At 40.8% G+C, this 21,097-nt stretch overlaps 1 protein-coding gene across 1 annotated transcript in view; it reads right to left on the bottom strand.

The window, feature by feature from the left end:
• The window catches only part of NAGK (N-acetylglucosamine kinase), a 422,972-nt gene that overhangs the window by 268,598 nt on the left and 133,277 nt on the right, over positions 1-21,097 (bottom strand). The gene's annotated exons all lie outside the window — the stretch shown is intronic.

Raw genomic sequence — 21,097 nt, 5'->3', positions numbered from 1 at the left:
AGAGGACCTGGATGAAAGAGTGGGGGGATTGACACCTTTGAAGAAGAAGGGATTTCAAAGTCGGCGATACTGGTTCTAATTCAACGGACTAGCTCTGAGAAGTAGTCGCTATTGGTTCCGAAGTCTTTGGAACCAAGGAGCTAGATTTATCTGCACCGATTGTCTCCCTCGGTTCCGAAGGCGGTAGCGCAGAGGAGACAGATTTTTCAGCCAATTTAGGCAATTTCTTTGGAGACTCTGAATGAGCCAAGGAAGAGGAAGGTCTCTTGGACTTGTCACTAATAGTTGGGAGAAGTTTGTAAAGTTTCATCAAAAGAAGGCTTTATTAAATCTCGTAAAATCAGTTTGTTTTCCTCTCATGTAACACTTGAGAGCTGAAGGAGTGACAAAAACTGCAGGATTCCTGCAAGTGAATAGCACCTAAGCAGTACACGCACACAATGTGCCCATCAGTTATAGACATTTTTTGGTAGCATTGTTGGCATTTCTTAAACCCAGAGACTTTGGGTTCTTTATCTCTGGACTCTTTAGACATGTTGAACTGCAACAAAAAATAATTTCAAAAATAAGCTAAGATAAACACACAGCAAAACACAGTACAGGGAACTAACAGCTCTACCTTCTAAGTTAAACAGGCGCTAGGCCCTCTAACTTAAACGGACCTAGCCGAGTTGATGGGGAACAGACAACACAAACCCTCTAATAAAAAACAGTTTACTTTTAGCTCTCTAACTTAAACAAGCTAAAAGGGAAATACACAATTACCACAAGACTGACAGGGATAGGACAGGCCTAGTGAGAAAACGATGGCCGATAAGCAACATAACAGGCGATAAAAAAATTATGCCAAAAACCTATAGAAAGGATAATCTGCCTAAAATAAAATCTACAATAACTCTTAACAACAAGAAATTTGTCAAAAACAGCTATCGGTAATGTAATCAAAAAACACTTTGCCGCTTGACTAGTTCAGATGCTCTCTTTTTGGCCGTGGCTAACAAGATCTGGGGGTTACTCCAATGCATTGTGGGATGGGTATTGAGCCACAAGCCATGTAAGAGACATCGAGCTAGTGTATTGGCTGAGTCGGAGCCAAGTACTGGCTCCAAACCCATCTAGTAAGAAAGAAGGAGAGAGGCACAACATAACCAACAAGGTTCATAGGTTGGTACTAGGCTATCGGCCCTAGGGCCTATACAAGCCTAGCCATAACAATTCCCTGGATATTTCTTCCCACAATATTTACTTCCCTGGACCCCTGTCTAGCAGGGCGACTGATGTGATCCCAGCAGTGAATTTCCTATCTCCCATCCAATCATCAAGGTTCCTTTTGAAGAGGGCCAACGAGGCACTCTGCTTGACATGTATGGGCAGTCTATTGAGTATAGGGAGTCTCTGGGTCAGGAACCTCTCCCTCCAGCATGTTTTGTTTATTGTGATGACAAGGTTTAGATTCTTGGGGCGTGTGGCTCTGAGGGATTGGGATTTCTTTAAGTGGAGCATGTCCAACAGCTCATGGTTTGACATGGCCTTGTATGTTAAGCATAGCTCGCCTCTGAGTAGATGATATGACACAGAGTATAGCTGGAGTTTTTTTTAGATGGTCAGCATAGGGCATCTGCTTTAGGCCTGTGATTCTTTTAGTGAGGTATTTCCGTGGCCTTTACAGCTGTTGCAGATGTTTTGTGAGGTACATACCAAATGGGGTGTTGTACTCTATGATGGGTCTAATGAGGGATGAGTACAGTGGGACAATGACCTCCTTTTTTCTGGATGAAAAGCCCTTAGTGATGAGGTGTGCCACATAGAAGGATTTCCTGACTGTTGCGGCAATGTGGTTATCGAAGGTGAGACCACTGTCCACCTGTGTCCCCGAGTCTCTCATCACACTTTTGGTGTTTAGTGTACTTCCGCCTATGTGGTAATTCATGGGTACATGTTTTTTCCCAAAGGGAATAACTATACATTTCTTGGCATTAAGCTTGAGCCCATTGCTCTGGCACCAAGCATCTGTTTCTGTAAGGCCCTTTTGTAGAATATCCACATCACTTGCGGATTCAATAATGACTCCCAGTTTGCAGTCATCTGCGAACTTTGTTAGCCAGAGTCCCTTAGTGTTGGCCTGTACTTCAGAGAAGTAGATGCCAAACAAAAGCAGCCCCAAGACTGAACCCTGAGGTACTCTACTCGTCACTTGCCTGGAGCTGGATTTGGAGTTGGCTACATTTACAGTCTGGGTTCGGTCAGTAAGCCAGTTGGCAACCCATCGAGTGATGCACGGATTTATGCCCAGCTTAGTAAGTTTATCTATGATTCCAGAGTGGTGGATGGTGTCAAAGGCCTTGTCGAGGTCCAGATAGGCTGTGTGGACCACCTTACCCTCGTCCACAGCTCTGGAGACTGATTCAAAGAAGTCAGTCAGGTTCAGGAGATAAGATCGTCCCTTCACAAACCCAAACCTGGTGAGGTCCAGTGTTTGAAGGTTGTCATGTCTTTGTTTATAAGTTTCATGATAATGCGTTCCATGCCCTTGCAGATTAGGCTCGTCAGACTGATGGGATGGTAGTTCCCGGGATCCATATATTATTAAATTATTTTCACTTCAGAGATGCTGCAAACTTAACTACATATATATTTTGGATATTAATTTAACCAGCCTTTTCTGCAGAGGTCATATAACTCTGAAGAGAAAACAAACCATAGTACCAGACTGTGACAACAAAAGCACTAGGAAACTCTGGCTTTACTAAGCTACATTTAAGAAGCCATATGTCAGAGCCTTAAAAGGACCACACAATAATAAATTATTGATCTTGAAATAAAGTCTTTTGTGCAAGATATACATATGCTGTCCCAGAAGACTGTCTCTCTTTTGAGATGCTAGACTACCTCAGACTGTGAAGGAACTGCATAAATTTAACAGTCATATACCTCTTTGCAGCTCCTGCCCCCCCCCCCCCAACAATCAATCAGAAGTGATTCATAAAAGTACACTTGTTTAAATTACAGTTATCATAACAGTAGTTACTTGACGTAATCACTGCTACAGTAGCCTTAACTATATGGGATACATCCGGCCAAGGATATAACAGCCAGCTGGTCATCCAAAGTTTCCGACTCCCCTCCACACATGCACCCAGGCTGATGTAGCTTGAGTTCCAAAGGAAGAAAACAGCAGTCTGGGCAAAAAAAAAAAAAAACTCAAGACTTTCTTACCTCCCCAAAAGGGAGGCAGCCTACTGTCCTGAAAAAAAAACAGAAAAGTTAGGAACACATAACTTTACTGAAAAGCATAACTATATCCAGAAATAAAAGGGATGAAGAGAGAGAGAGGGAACAGATACTGCAACAACTGACTTCAAACATCGACTGTTATGGTAAGTGGAACTTAGCAAGTGCCATGTTCATTACTATCACTGCTGCAGTAGCCTTCACCTATATAGCTAGGTTACCATAGCTTATCCAACCTGGGAGGAGTAAGGATTAAGATTCTGGAGCCCATGGAGAATGGTCCTAGCAAAGCCTGTTCTAGATGTGGAGAAGGAATCCAGATTGTAATGCTTTGGAATAGTATGTACAGAAGACCATGCAGCCGACTCTAGAGTTCACCCCCTTTCTAGTATGCCATCAAAGAAGAGAATGTGCCTTGCTCCTGCCTGGAAGTGATGTACCAAGGTTGGAGTAACAAAAAGCAACAGCAAGGGACAACCATTTGGAAATGGTCTGTTTTGACATAGGTTGCCCTTTCTTTGTCCCATCACAGGAAATAAACAGCTGCTCACCTTTCCCAAATGACTTTGCTCTGTCATTTTATCAGAGTTGCTTGCGCATGTCCAGAGTACGAGAAGTCCTTTCTCCCTGACTTTTAGGTTGAGAATAGAAAAACAGAAAATTCATGGCTTGATTCAAGCTGAACTCTGAAACAATGTTTCGCATGAATAAGGGACTGGTTGTAAAAAAAAAAAAAAAAGGGTTCACCTACTATGACAGCTTCCTAACATGAGCTTGCAACTTAAGATACTTGTCCTGCAGATGTCAGGGTAATAAGCAATACAGTCTTCCCTGTTATGAACCATAAATCAAACTGACAAGCTAAAGGGAGACAGGGTTATCTTTTCTAACAAAAAGTTTAGACCCCAGCTAGGTGCACCTGCTTTCTAGATGATCTTGCATGTAAAACCCATTTGAAAAACTGATTAACAAAGGCAAAGAAGAAAGAGTAGGATCCATGGGTAGACCTGGTGAAACAGCAAACAAATGAACCTTGGTAGAAGCACAAGACCAGAGGAGAATACACACAAACCGTGGTAGAGAATCTCCAAATGGACCCTGGTTATTATAGTGGCACCAAGCAGTAAATCATTTAGGAACACTTAGATCACTCCACAATAGGTACAAATATGACTCTGTCATTGTCCATGTTGGTGTGAATGACCTGAGACGTACCTCCCTGGACTACATGAAAAGAGACAGAGGAGCTCTCAGATCTTGTAGCCAAGGAAGGTATGACCCTAGCTTTGAGTAGCATCCTACCGTCACCCAGAATGATACCACAGTACAAGCAGAAAATGATTGACTTCAACAATTGGCTAAGTTTTTGGTGTCATTCTAAGGAGATCCAGTATCTGACTGCCTGGGATGACGTGATCGACAGACCTCGATGCTTTGCCAGAGATGGCCTGCACCTGTCACCCGAGGGATTCCGGATACTGGCCAAAGCTCTTGCCACCCCTATAGTGCCTTTTTTAGGCAATGTCCTGAAGACAAAATTATCACCATAACAGCTACAAGCAAACACAATTTGAGGGTAATGCTACTCAACGCTAGAAGTCTAAATCTCAAAATGCACTCACTCGAAGCACTCCTTAAAATGGAGAACATAGACATCTGTGCAGTGATCGAGACCTGGTTCAAGGCTCCAGAGAGCACCCCAGCACTACCAGGCTATAATTCATACCACTCCTTTCGGCCCCTAAACCTGGACCGAAGCACTAAAGGCAGTGGTGTCTCCATATTTATAAAGGATATGCACACCTCCAGACTAGTAGCCCAACATAACACATCAGAGATACTTCAGATACAACTAACACTGGGTAAAACTGCAATCCAGGTTGTAGCCTGCTACAGATCCCCCACCATGTCCCAAGACTCCCACTCCACATTCCTAAACACATTGGAAAATATTAGGGTATAACCCAACACCTTTATACTGGGAGACTAACTACCCCTGCATTAACTGGGAAAATTACTCATGTACCAACACACTTGCTCAACGTTTTCTGGAATTCATTAATTCCATCGCCCTGGACCAACTCATTCTTATCCCCACCAGGGGTAGAAACATCCTTGACCTGGTCATTACTAACATGGGCGACCGTTGCTCTACACCAGTAATCAACTCTTCTCTGGTCAGATCTGACCACAAGCTAATCACCATAGATATTCACATCCCACTCTCACCCCCCCAAAGGAAACCACTCTAAAAAAAACTTCTCCAAAGCCAATTTTGGACTCCTAAAAACAGAGGTGGCTAGCTTCACAATACCCATGCAAATGGAAAATAGGTGCATGACTGAATCATACACCAGTGCACTGTATGAGCCCATACACAAGTGCATGGAACGGGCCATACCAAACAGAGCTAAGATGTTCTTCTCCAAAAAAAAAGGAAGCCAATCTGGTGCCCCCCACCATAAACTCTACAACAGAAGGAAAAAACTGTTGCAGAAAAGGGTGAAGTCCCAAGACTGGAAAAACTCCCTTGTCAGCCTCAGCAAAGAAATGAGATCCATCATCAAATCCTCTAAAGCTAGCTGCGAAAACAAAATTGCTGCAGATTCTAAAGACAACCACAAGGCATTCTATAGTTATGTCAAGAATCTACATGGCAATACTCAGATCTGCTCTGAGTTGCAGCACAATGGCAATACATATACAGAACCAACTGATCTTGCCAACATATAGGCCGACAGGTTCAGTGTGAACTTTACCCCCCTTTCATCCCCTAAAGGGCCTATAACAATACCTGAGAAATGTCAAGTCCCTATTATCATAGGTAAAAAAAATGCACTGTCCAAAGCCAAGCATACAGCTTCCATAGGACCTGATAATATCCCTAGCTGTGTCCTACATGAATTACAATGTGAACTGGCACCACACCTAAGTACCCTGTTCAATCACAGCCTCATTTCAGGCTTTGTTCCTACTGAATGGCGCACTATGGTCATCCCACTCCAAAAAGGGGGATTTACTACAGACCCAAGGAACTACCGCCCCATTAGCATGATGAGTCTGATATGCAAGGCGATGGAGCACATCATCATGGACCTTATAAATAAGAATTCCCCACACAACGTTCTCACACTTAAGGCAGGTGCAAAAGGCCAAAAGACCAATTGTAAAACTCAAAATAAGGCCAGCACCAAAGAGTGAAAATATATAATATATATTTAATACATATTGGCAAAACCAAAAAATCAGACCGATTTCGGCCCCAAGGCCTTCTACAGTGATACACTACTAACATTCAGTGAATACTTAAATAGTATTCTAATGAATCAATTAAGCAGAAAAAACAGTATTTAAAGTCACAGTATAATAACAAGAGGTATACTCAATATATATATATATATATATGTATATATATATCTATATATATATCTATATATATATATCTATATATATATCTATATATATATATATATATATATATATATATATATACACACACACACACACACACACACACACACACACACACACACACACACACAACATTCAAAGATGGTCATTCAAGCCAGGAGAAAACAAACCCCCTAATTTAATAATCCAAGCCCTCTCTTCGTTATTTAGTATACTGTGCCATCCTATTTTCCTGGATCTATCCCCCCATATTTTATCAATAATGGTAAAATGAAATTTGGCTGTTTTGTGATTGAGAACATGTTTATATAAAGCATTTGTCAAATGCTGATTTCTCATATCACTGAGATACAGCTCTTCCTAGAGAACATTTGAGTTAGTGGGAGATTCAAGTGACAATTCCTAATTTGCAATCACCAGCAAATTTCGTCAGCCAGAGACCACTGACACTGGCCTTGACTTCAGAAATGTAAATGCCAAAAAGGAGGACTCCGCTTGTGACTGGCCTCTTTGTAGAGGAGGCTCCTCAATTCTAACTTCCTGAGTCCTGTCTGTGAGCCAGCTGACTATCCATCAGGTGACATAAGGGTATGTACCAAATATCTTAAGTTTGTCAACAATGCCCGAGTTGGGTATTGTGTCAAATGCCTTGGCCAGGTCAAGGTAGGCAATGTGGACCATTTTGCCTTGATTCATTGCTTTGGTGACCTTCTTAAAGAAGCCCACCAGGTTGGGTAGGCATGACCTGCTCTTGATAAAACCAAAATGGGTTGGGTCCAGTGTCTGGAGGTTTCCTATGTCATTACTGATCATTTCCATGATAATTATTTCCATGGCTTTACATACGAGACTAGTGAGACTTATGGGTCTGTAGATGGCCCACCTTTGTGCAGAAGGATGACTGTAGCCGTTTTCCATTCATAAGGCATGAAGCCTGGTTGAAGGCTGCAGTTAAACAGCAATTCCAGAGGGCCTGATAGGTCATGTTTCATGCTATTTAGAAGGCATCCTGGGACATTGTCTGGGCTCAGTGATGCAGTGTTCTTAGCCTTAAAGAGAGCATTAAGAACGTGTTCCCTAGTGATAGCAGGGGGAAATTACATTTGATGGTACTTCCTGAGGGAAGGTTGAGGGGAAGAGAGGGGTAAAGGTGGAGCTGAATTTGTCGGCCAGTATTTTTGCTATATCTTCTTGCTCAGTATAGCTGGTTCCATTTATAATGAGCTCTGCACACAACTGTGTATTGCCTTTGAGGATGGGGACATAGCTAAAGAATGTCTTGTGGATGTCCTTGGCCTGGGAGGCCAAATTTACCTCAAATTTGTCTTTGACAGACTTTATTTGTCCTCTGAGTTGTTTGTTTAGTTTGATGAGAGTGCTTTTATTCTACTGGATGCTGCACCTCCAATTTTTGCCATGATTTTCTTCCTTTTGTTATATAGCCTACTGATGTGATTCCACCAGGTGGCTTGTTTTTCATTTAGTTCTGTACTTCTTCCTGGTAGGTACATATGCATCTATGCAAGTATGCAAGTATTAAAATGCTTGTATAGGGTTTCTGTGAACAGTTCTGCAAAGGCAGCAGTGTTTTCAGGGTTTATGAGGGATGCAACTGTCACCTCCCCTGCAACATACACACGAGCGATTAAAGATAAGACATCATGTACATGTTACACACATTGTTAGCAACACAGTTATGCCACTGAATAGCTGTTTAAAAAAATGAAGCACATAACTGGGAAGGCTGGTAACTGTAAATCTTTGTAATTATGGATACCTGTTTTGCAGCAACCCTGAAGTTGGTTTATAACAAGGTAGGCTGTGCTCATATGTGTGTGTGTGTGTTGGGGGGGGGGGGTGAGAAAGCTGTTTCAAGATTACACAGGTTCTCAGTTATAAAGGTTTTTAGGTAGCTTGACTCCCTAGCTCCCAAAATATAGTCACCTTCTATATACCTAAATTAGATTGGGATAAGAGTGAAAGAACAAACAGCTGCAGACATACATACACACAGAGAATGCATCCCAAACCCTGCCCCTAAAAGACAGCCACTTTCTGTGCACCACTCTTTTAGACTGCAACAAAAGTGAAATAACAAATGGCTACAGTAATGTATTTTAACTTGTTGTCAGATGTGTTTTTGATATTATATGTGTATATATATATATATATATATATATATATATATATATATACATACATACACACACACATATCATATATATATATATATATATATATATACACACACACACACACACACATACACGTGTGTGTCTAAGTCATGTAAACTATATATGGATCTCTGACATTAAATGAAAGTGCAAATTAACGGAATACAAAAAGTTCGATATTTACATTTTCAAAACCCAAACAAGTGAAAACAAAAAAGAAAAAAAACTATTAAAGATTGAAACAAAATGTTTCCTTCTCCTGTCACTAAAACTGAAACCATACCACTAAATTCAGCACAAATTTGTTTGAATAGTAACAGTGCTATGGAAAGGATCTTGTAAGGTAAGGTGTCATGTTAGGGGCATGGACAAAGTTAGGTTTAGCTTCACCTCCCTGTACTACCTCACTAATGTGCATCGCCTTACCTTACAAAAACTCCTTCTGTAACAGTATCACTCCAAAATAGAGAGTCAGACACATACCACAAACACAAATGCACTGCACTAGATCTATCCCCTTAACTAACCTTTATCCAGTAACAGTTACACACACCTCCAGCACATATACATCACAGTCTATCACCTACTTCAGCCCTTACTGTAATCGTGGCTCACAAACACTTACACATACAATCTTCCTTACCATACTAATCCAGTCACCAATACACTTACCTTGCCCAGTTGTACTTACTTTTTTGACATAGCATGCACACACAGTCACATATCTAACATTCATGCACTCACTACGGTCTGCAACAAATTTACAAGTCAACCGAGTATCATGGATCCATATGTATAGCACACACAGATTGCGTCATTACTCCTACCTCTAAAAGACAGCCACCTGTATACACATCTGATTATTGCTTGTGAGGACAGTGAAGTTTTACTGATCACAGTAGTGTGTGTGTGTGTGTGTGTGTGTGTGTGTGTGTGTGTGTGTGTGTGTGTGTGTGTGTGTGAATGTTCCTAGAGACTGCACTGGGCTTTGACTAGAATATCCTTCTGCAAGTTTTATTTTGAAGAAAACTAAGTAAATAATGACCACTGTTCCCAAACCCCCACACAAAGGCAGGAAGGGCATATAAACTCCACCAAGAATGAATCACAGCAAAGGGCTCAATCAGGCAACCATGCACAGTGAGATGGGAGTGCTGTTAAGTGCACCATTGTGTTGATGATTATTTCTCACACATCCTGTGCAGACAACCAAAAAAAGACACTGTCCAGAAAGCTGGTGTTTGATTTTGATAGAAAACAAAAGACGGTATTGCCAACTTGTCACTGTTACACACACACACACACACACACACACATCACAGCAATGATCATTTGATACTAACTTTTGGCAAATATGCTCCTGCTAAGCTAATCACTGTCAGTTTAACTGTGATCAGAGAGTAAAGGGTAAGTTACATTAATCTACAGACAGTCTCTGTACCCATCAGTTACAGCCACTTTGTTGTCTCTACATACCTCAGATCTCTGATTGTGTTTAACAAGAATGGCCACAGTAAAGTATTCAAACTTGCTTACAGGATTGCACACTAAGTACACAAAGCCTGATTAATGATAGTTTACCTTGACTGCAATAGCAAGACCAGACTTTTTTCTATCCACAGACAACTGCCATACACAGCAATTATTACCATATGATTGACTGCATATATGTCTTATTTGCAATTACAAAAATAAAGATTGTCAACTTTGTTTCAGGCAAACAATAACGTAAGTAAGGTGTTTCACAGATGTCTGATTGTGGTAAAAGGGGGGTCTTAGTAGTAGTAATAGTAGCAGCAGTAATAACAATATAACAACAATGATAACAATAACATTAACAACCACTTTGTTTTACATAAGCAGTATCCTAAGTACTTACTCCAACTTAATTCACACAAATACACATTAGTCCTGCAAAGGCAGTCATTTTCAGGTAGCTCCTATATCTAGAAACACCCATAGTGTCTGATTTATGATAAAAATGGCCCCAATAATGTATTTGAGCTTTCACATAAATGGTAGCCAGAGAGTAAACAGAAAAGGCTGTTAAGTATTCCAACTTGGTAGTACTGTTAGCTTATGAACAGCAGGGTCTCAATTTTAATCCACAAAGAGCCCCTGGACCCAGCAATTATACCCATAATGACGACTGTATACACACTGATTTTAACTTGGATACAAAATGCCCTCAAATATGCATCTCAGCTTTATTTCAGACACTTGTCAGTGTAAAGTATTCTATGTCACTTGCCACAAAAGCACATCAGCATTAATACACAAGCATTTACATATTAGCATTAAATGTACACGCATGCACACACACACACACACACACACACACACACACACTTGCTTTGTTGCTCACAAGAAATGACTCACAGGTGAGTATTACACACAAGACTAACACACAAGTAGCTGTTTTCTTATTTTTTTTTTCTTAGTTTCACTTGACCACATTCATACACACTTCCACACATACTAACACCTACACTGTGTACTTACTTGTGGCATCTCTTTGCCAATGCCTGCTGTCTGTAGGGTGTCCTTCCTGCTATAGTTCTGCTGCCACCTCCTTCTTTTATGTGGTGGCAGTCTGGACAGTTGCAGTATGTCTCTAGTGAATGGACCTAGTTGTGGGACACTTAGTCACACCTCTCCTGTAACTGCTTGGCAGGATTTATGTACTGTCTTGAGAAGAGGTAGGATTAGCTGCAGAGCTGTGCAGCATTTGAATGAAGACAGCAGAGCAACCAAGAACAATGTGATACAATCTTGCTAATATTTTGAGTTTCGGATTTTTTTTTGTCAGTGTTTTAAATGTCAATGTGATTGGTGTGTGTGTGTGTGTGTGTGGAGAGAGAGACAGTGTGAGTGAGACAGTGTGAGTGAGAGTAACTGTGTGTGTGTGTGTGTGTAAAAAATGCCTGGAGTAATCAAGCACCCAGTCTTTGCCCAGAACAAAATTCAAAACAGAGGGTTGTCCCAGCTTATTCTTACCAAAATGTGAACATGATTCTTTTAAGAGTTGCTTAAGCATAACAGAACCATCCTGTTATTCCATAATTTACATCAATAATCATTAACAGCTCATGAAACAAACATCTCAAGCTGCATCCATTTCTTCTCTGTTCTACAAATTTAGGGTTACCAAACCCACAGAAAAAAGGAGGTGAGTAAGATGTACACACCCTGAACTATACAGTTATTTTTGTTTCATACAGTTCCGAATATTAACAATATTTTTGCATACTGTAGCAATATCTTAAAAATGGTGGCTCTGGCAGTACCAGACAGTTGCGAAAAGGAGCAATAATTCTGCATATTAATGGAAAGGATTACTGTGCCTACAAAAAGGAGGTGGATAACAAGTGTACATCTCGAGTCTGACAGATTTTTACATTCCTGAAGTCATGAACATTAAGCATGTATCTGCAAACAGTAATATATTAGAAATTATAGTTGTGGCAATAACAAGCAGTTATAAATATTGCCAATATTTTTCATATTAATATTACCATAAATTTTGTATATTAACAGTAAATTTTCAAAAATGGTGGCTGGGCCAGAAGCAGTCAAGGTGTCATCTCCAGGCTTCCCTAATTTACTGCAGTTCTGCTATGAATGAGATGTACATTTCATGAGTTATTGAAGACCATTGGTGAAATCTGGAAAATATCATTTTATATATTTTTCCCACTACAACAACGAATGTGACAGAGTACAGGTATGCAGCCATTTGCACAAAGGATAGTATTATAACAATGGCATAGAAAGAACATAGGTAACTTGTACGACTTTGTTTGCTGATGCATTTATGAATATTAACAATATTTGCACATTGATAGCATTAAATTAAGAATGGGACACCACAGCATTAGTTGGCTAAGTAGCATGTGGAAACTAAACTGATTGGGTATATGCACACAGTGGTATCATACTGTAAGATGTGTAGGTCTTGAGTGATAGAAAAGTTTGTAGAAAGTTATAAAAATTGTGAAATATTTTCCATGTCTGAACTAATATGAATAATATGCTGGGGGCTATGCAAGCAGTGGGTGTGAAGACAAAACACGACAGTAAAAAGTTGTACAAGATAAAAATATCTAGAGATCTAACTGTTTTAAGTTGTGTAAGATGAAAATATCCAAAGAGATAATTGTTTGCTTTAGATACAAGTTATTAATGATGTTCTAATATTCGGACTAATTGCATGAATGGTACAGGTGGCGGGCACCAGTGGAAGCATAAGATGGCAGTGAAAATTTGACAAAAACAGGTCAATACATACCCATCTTGAGCTATACAGCTTTTTTCCCCGTTATGAATATTAACAATATTTAGTATTAATAACAGCATCTCAAGAACGGTACCCTCAAAATTAGTTAAGGTAGATTGTGGAAACTGGCATGATTTCTTTATGACAACTTTATTGATCATAGAACAAACAACCAAGCATCATACAGTTTTAAATCAACATACAGTAAACTCAAGACAACTCTTCCCCATCCGGGGAGATTTCAGATAAACAGGCTAAGAAGTATAATAACTTTTTTTCCTACTTCAGTGAATATCCTGGTGAATTATAATACATACAGTTTAGCTTGTTCTTACATTTAACAGCCCAAACTAAATATTTCTTCAAAATGTAGCAAGCTTACATAGCTAAAGTATATACCAGACTATAAATACAGGTGACAAAACTCTACACAGAATCAGAGCTACTTTCCCATTGAAAGGGTCACAATTCAAGGACAGAGTGAGACAAAAAGAGTGATTTCAGCTCAAGAATCTTGGTATGTGATCTCTGCTTCCATGATCTACTGATGCATTTTTCTTGCAATCAGAAAAAATAGGTTAACTGCAGATTGTTTAAATCTAGGTAGGCCCAAATTTTTTGGAAGCTCATTTAAAAAGTTGACAGAGGTAAGAAAGCTTGATTATTTGGACAACCTCTTGGAGATCTTTCTCAAAGAATAATAAAAAGGACTGTCCCAAACACCTCTATCACTGGGAATGAGCAGTTTGAAACATCCTATCAAGCCTTGTATTTAAAAAGACACTGCCACCAAAAAAAAAAAAAATTGTATTTAGTAGACCCAAGTAACATATTTGAGAAGTATTAAAATTTCCTCCCAGACTAAGCGGTCTGCAGAGGACATTTTACTTATGCCCTGTGTTCTTTTAGTGAGGAACCTCTGTGGAGTTCCAATTGTTGTATATGCCTGGTTAGGTACATACCAAAGTGGGCATTGTACTCAGACAGGTCTGATGAATGCTGAATACAGTAGAACAATGACTTCCCTGGACTTAGATGCCATACCTTTGTTTATAAGTTGCACAACGTAGAATGATTTCCTCACCACAGTAGAGACTTGATGATCAAAGGCTAGATTACTGTCTGCATGTGTCCCTAAGTCCCTGACTACTGGGTCAACTCTAACGAGTGTGTTGTCAATATGATAGTTACCAGGGATGGATGACTTCCCAAAGGATACTATTATGCATTTCTTGGCATTTAGTTTTAGTCCATGGCTCTGAAACCAGTTGTTTGTCTGTGTCAGCCCCTCCTGGAGAACATTTGTGTCAGTGTAAGATTCAATGACAGCTCCTAATTTGCAATCTGCAAATTTAGTCAGCCAGAGACCACTGACATTGGCCTTGATTTCAGAGAATTAAATTTGGCCTTCACTTCTGAGAAGTAAATGCCAAAAAGGAGCGGTCCAAGGTCTGATCCCAGAGGGACTCCACTTGTGATTGGCCTCTTTGTAGAGGTGGACTCCCCAATTCTAACTTCCTGGTTCCTGTCTGTGAGCCAAATGGCTATCGACCGGGTGACATACAGGTTTACACCTAACCTCTTGAGTTTGTCAACAATGCCCAAGTGGGGTATTGTGTCAAATGCCTTGGCCAGGTCAAAGTAGGCAGTGTGAATGATTTTGCCATCAGCCATTGCTTTGGGAACCTTCTCAAAGAAGTTCACCAGGGTGAGTAGGCATGATCTGCCCATGACGAAACCAAACTGGGTTGGGTCCAGTGTCTGGAGGTTTACTATATCTGTATTGATCATCTCCATGATAATTCTTTCCATGGCTTTACATACAAGACTAGTGAGAGTTATGGGTCTGTAGTTTACAGGGCCTGCAGATGGCCCACCTTTGTGCAGAGGGATGACTATTGCCTTTCTCCATTCATGAGGCACAAAGCCTGTTTGGAGGTTACAGTTAAATAGTAATTCCAGAGGCCCTGATAGGTCATGTTTCATGCTATTTAGAAGGCATTCTGGGATATTGTTTGGGCCCACTGATGCAGTGTTCTTGGTCTTGGAGAGAGCATTAAGGATCTGTTCCCTAGTGATAGTAAGGAGAGCTAATAGAAAGTTTGCCATCAAGCTCCACCCTAGCCTGTGAAATGCACTATTGCGTCTTTGATGCCAAAATATTCTAGTATCAAGAAAATATAGTCCCATGTATAGGATCATAGGAAGTTACTAGGCTAATGGCCCTAGGACCCTTACCAGTGGTGTAGCTAGAGTTTGTGCCACTCAGGGCTGTCTTTGAGTTTACCACCCCTCCCAAACTAATGGTCAAGTGGGGCCCCCCATACACAGCCCTCCCCCCACAGCCATTCCAGTGTCCCATTACTTGGCAATTTCTCCCCATAAACAGTAATGTGTACACTGCTTTATGCTTTACTTCTGCAATGCCTACTTAGATTTCATTTAAAACTTTTATTTTAAATGTTATAGTACAAACGCTGACAAACATCTGCTAAACAAAGCAATACAGTCTCACAATGAAAACAGACTTGTCATTAAAACTTCTTTGTCCTTGAAACTCACATTCATTGAAGCAGCAGTGAAACCCAGACTCAAAGAAAATGCATCCGTCCAGTAGCGGATAAAGTTTACTTTTAAGATGTTTTCAAATCATAGGCCCCTTGCACACATATTTAGGACCATGCAAACATACACGTGTTCTTTGATTCACCTTCCTGATTGTATTAAATTATATTCCTTGTATAATACAGCACACTTGTTAGAGCATGTTTTAAATTTGTTTTGAACATTTTTCCATTAAGCAATGAAAAAAAATGCATGAACCAATAATGACAAAACTGCCCAATTCAGAAAATTTCCATTATAAAAGTCTACTCAAACCTCTGTCATTACAATCCACCAATATCAGTAAATGTGTACAATCTCTGCAGAAGTAAAAGTCATCTAATTAATTCCACATTAAAGAAATCTGTAACTAATGAAGAGTTTGCGGCTAGCAAACAACTTCATATTTCATTGTTTCATCTACAAATAAAGTGCCTGTTGCCCTTGAAGAATAAATTGCCTAGGTTACATTAACAATTATATAAGCTAGTAATATTGCAATAGGGAATGGATGGCAAACTGATAACAGGTTCATAGTTACTAGGTATCTTCTCCAAAGGAGGACATTCTCAGGACTGCATCCACCCCTTTATAGTACAACACAGTACAGTATCCGCAATCTATCTACATACCTGTGGGAGTAGAACCCACAGCCTTCTGGATCAAAAGCAAGTATAATACTTGTTGTGCTACTAACAATGCAAACAAACCTGGCATAAACTTCTCTTTCCTTGAAGTTCTCAGCTCCTTGTAAAATCCACTTGATGCTCAACTATATCTCTCAACTTTGTAGCACAATAAATCTGGAAAACAACATTTATTGGGGGAGACAAAGGCTCCAAACCTGGGACACATTTTAAACATTGCTTGTATAATCTTAGAAAGTTGCTATTTGCATTTCCTAAAAGTTAGGAAGACTGAAACTTAAATGGCTAACATTATTTAGTGAATTCAGTTCTCACTGATTTGCCAGAAAACCACAAATGTTAAGAGGAACAGACCAAAATTATGAGCCAAACATTCTGTGAAAATCTGGACAGTTGAGGGCAATGGACTCAACTTCTTGCATCACAAGTGGTGGTATGGGTAGAGAATTCAGACTCTTGCTTCTTGTAGCCAAGTTAAAGGGTTTAAGCCTGAGTAACACTAACCAACAGGCATACTTAAACTGGGGAATTATATATATATATATATATATATATATATATATATATATATATATATATATATATATATACACACACACACACACACACACACACACACACACACACACGCACACACACAAAGTCTAATCGGCAGCAATAAGAAGCAGCAGAAAATCTCAAACACCCCTTACCTGAATGTCTCAGCAGAACACACACAGACAGACACACACACAGACAGACAGACAGACGGACACACACACACACACACACACTAAAAGTCTAATCGGCAGCAATAAGAAGCAGTAGAAAATCTTAAACACCCTGTACTTGAATGTCTCAGCAGAGCAGAAAATCACACACCCCTTACTTGAAAAGTCTGCCTCAGCAGCAATAAGCAGCAGCAGCAAATGGCAGTGTACTGTTTTAAAACTGCGCGGGTGGAACAGGACATCTGTGCGACAATGCACGCACAAACATCATGCAACCAGACCATAAGAACAGGGCACGATACTATGGGACTATTCAAAACAGTGAGTAAATGTGAAATGTAACAGTCCCAAAAGTGCCACCCGTTGCGGACCTCCTCTCTCTCCCACTTCCCCCCAAGCTATGCCACTGGCCCTTACAAGCCTAGCCAAGTTCTTACCCTTTTTTCCACGATCAGCACCTACAGCCCCTGTCCAAGAGGGACACAGGTGGAACCCTTGAGGTGAATTTACGGTCACCCATCCAATCGTTCAGACTGCATTTGAAGACGGCCAATGAGGTGCTCTGTTTGACATGAAGTGGGAGTCTGTTCCAAGGGTGTGGTAACCTCTGGGAGATAAATCTATCCCTCCAGCAGGTTTTATTAATGTCACATACCAGGTTAACGTCTTTACAGCAAGTAACCCATGTAGTACCATTTGACTTACAGATATGCAGCATTTCCAATAAGGCAGTGTCAAAGATTGCCTTGTATGCAAGGCAGAGATCACCTCTGAGTAGTCTGTATGAAACAGAATAAAGTGACAGTGATTTCAGACTATCCCCAAAGAACAGATGCTGAAGACCTTGAATTTTCCTTGTGAGGAACCTTTGTGGTTTCTCCAATTGCTGCAGGTGTTTAGAAATGTATATATCAAAAGGGGTGTTGTACTCGGTTATTGGCCCGATGAGGGAAGAGTACAGGAAAGTTGCTTCTTTTTTTTTCTGGAGGCAATGCCCTTTTTATTTATGAGATGAGCAATATACAATGCCCTTCTTACCACTGTGGAGACATGGTGATCAAAGGTAAGGTTGCTGTCAACCTGTGTGCCCAGGTCTCTCACCACTGAGTGCGTACTTAAGGTGTTGCTATTGAAGTGGTAGTTAGCAAGAAAAAGAAGTTATGTCTTACCATAATGTTCCATCTGTGTTGTTCATCTTCTTTCATTCATCACTGATGGGTTCAGTTCCGAGCCCTCAGAACAGAGTCAGCCTTATTAAAAAGCTTGCGCCAGCCAAAAACCTCTTGAGCTAAGTCTTTACCCAGAATACTATTCTCCCTGTTACCTCAGATCGAGTTTGCTATAGAAAAGGAAGTAAAGCCGAGGCCACTTCTATGCAAATACCCTGGGACACCACTTAGACCCAAAGCATCTCCCAGTAGCCTTTGGAAGGGGAAGGAGGGTGAGAAGTGATGAATGAAAGAAGATGAACAACACAGATGGAACATTATAGTAAGACATAACTTCTTTATCTGATGTTGTTAATCTTCTTTCCATTCATCACTGATGGGACAGAATCCCAAGCTACCTTGAGGTCCATGGGTGGCCCTTATGGAAGAACATTCCTGAGTACCACTGAGCCGAAAGCAGCTCTCCCACTGGAGACCAAGTCCAATTTGTAATGATTGATAAAGGTATGAGGCTTAGCCCAAGTAGCTGCTGCACAGATGTCATCCATGTAAGCCCTGGAATGGAATGCTATAGATGTTGCCATAGATCTAGTTGAATGAGTTTTAACTTTTGGCATAGGTTCATTATTGAGGGAATGAATGAAACATATGCATTCCCTTAGACATCTTGACAAAGTAACCTTGGAAAGAGCTTCTTCCATTTTGGGCCCATAAAAAGATGTAAAGCTGTTCAGATTTATGGACAGGTTTGGTCCTGTCTAGGTAAAATCTCAATTGTCTATGTACGTCTAAGGAGTGAAGGCAATACTCCCCTCTATTGGCAAAATTCAGAAAAAAGACTGGTAGATCAATGGTGTGGTTAAGGGAGAATTCAGAAACAACTTTGGGAATAAAGGATGGATTCATCCGAAGTGATAGTCTGTCTTTATGAAAGACCAGACAGGGCCTCTTGATACACAATGCCTGCAACTCCAAGACTCTTCTGGCAGATGTAAGGGCTACCAAGAACAAGGATTTCCAAGACAAAAACTTTAGGTCACACTTCGCAGCAGGTTCAAAGGGTTTTTGGGTCAAAGACTGAAGGACTAGAGTGAGGTTCTATGGGCTGTCTGACAGGAGGCCTTATATGAGGAGAGGTCCCCTTGTGGAAAGCCTTGCAAAGGTGCAAAAAGATAAGAGGGGTGCCATCTATACCACTGTGGAAATTGTAAATTGCCGCTAGATGCACTCATACTGTAGAGGCAGAGGCACCCTTATCAAAAAAACTGAGCCAAGTATTGAAGCACTGCAGTAACTAGAGCTGAATACGGGTCTAGCATGCTATCCTTGGACCAGATAGAGAACCTTTTCCATTTACCCTGATATAGTCTTCTGGTGGATGGTTTGTGAGAGGCTAGAATGATGTCTCAAACAGGCGAGGAGACATTAGCTTGCCTGGCGACTAGTGGAAGTGGAGAAACCAAGCTGTCATCTTGAGACTGGACAGATTTGGGTGACTCAACTCTTGGGGGTGAGCAATCAGATCGGGTAGAGGGTCCAGAATCCACGGCGAGTATACTAGATGAGGCCAAAGGAAGGGGGAACCAAACTTGTCGAGGCCAGAATGGGGCTAGGAGGATCACCTTGCATCTCAACCAAAGAGCTTTCTTTAGAAATTGTGGGATCAGAGGGATGGGAGTATAAGCATAAAGAAGTCCTGTGGGCCAATTGTGGATCAGTGCGCACCTCAGTGATTCCCTTCTACAGAAGGGTATCGGGTCCATGGTGCAAGGTCTGCCGGCACCGAAGTTTCTAATTTCAAGACCGGAAGTAAAGAGGTCAAATCCAGTGAGGTTGGTACAATGCTCGGTGCCGAAGTGGCACTCTGAGCTGAAACGGTCAGTTCCAAAATGAAAACTAATGATGTAGTCGAAGGTGTGTCCTGAGCTGAAGTGGCCACAGGTGCCGAAGTTGAAATAGGCATAAGTAAGGTCTATGATCGGTGCCGGAGGCAGAACAGGTGCCGGTATCGAAGGTTTTGAGATGGCTGGAGCTGAAGAAGATACAGCCAAAGAGGCAGATTTATGTTCCAAAGATAACTTTGGGATCTTTGATTTCCCAGGCTTGCTCTGATCACCCCATGGTAAAGAAGGAACAGAATGGGATCTCTCTTTGTCCTTAGGAGGGGGTTGAGACCTACATCTCAGAAATGGCCTCTGAGAAGGTAGACTTGAGTAACCCTTTCAGAATGAGTTTATTTTTGCGCTCATTAAGAGTGCGTTGACAAACTCTGACAAATGTCACATGGAGGCTGCACCGAAAGGAGGGGCATTCCCAAACAGTATACACAGTCATCATGAGAATCACTGTTAGGTAACATGCCCTTACATGAAGTACAATGCTTAAAACCTTAAGTACACCCTTCTTATATGACATCTTGATAGTAAAGAACACCACAGGCCAACTGTATAATCCAACTCCGTTCAAAAGGTCACAAATATAACAATACACTGTATGTAGAGAAAAGAAGGGAAACACCTGAATAAAAGTCAAAGATAACAGGAGAGACAATACCAACTAGGTATTGAAGAAATATCACAAGGGTAAGGGAGGAAAGGCTGTACCAACAATGGTATTTGAAAATTTACCAACGGTAACAACAGGTAGAGGGAAGATAACAAGGTTAGGCAGAAGAAAAGACACTAGAAATACTAATCACTTAATGAAATATGAAGATATCCAAACTTTTTCACACAAATATCAAAAAAGTTTCACTTAGCTGAGAGCTTGGCTGAAATGCAGCTTTACGGCTACGCAGCAAATGAGATCTGAGGTAACAGGGAGAAGGGCATTCTGGGTAGAGACTTAGCTCGAGAGTTTTTTTTGGATGGCGCGA

Source organism: Protopterus annectens, chromosome 8.part1, assembly GCF_019279795.1.
Source record: "Protopterus annectens isolate FY-2018-M chromosome 8.part1, PAN1.0, whole genome shotgun sequence".
Taxonomy (NCBI): domain Eukaryota; kingdom Metazoa; phylum Chordata; order Ceratodontiformes; family Protopteridae; genus Protopterus; species Protopterus annectens.
The sequence above is the reverse complement of the archived record's forward strand: the minus strand, read 5'-3'. Positions and strand labels throughout refer to the sequence as shown.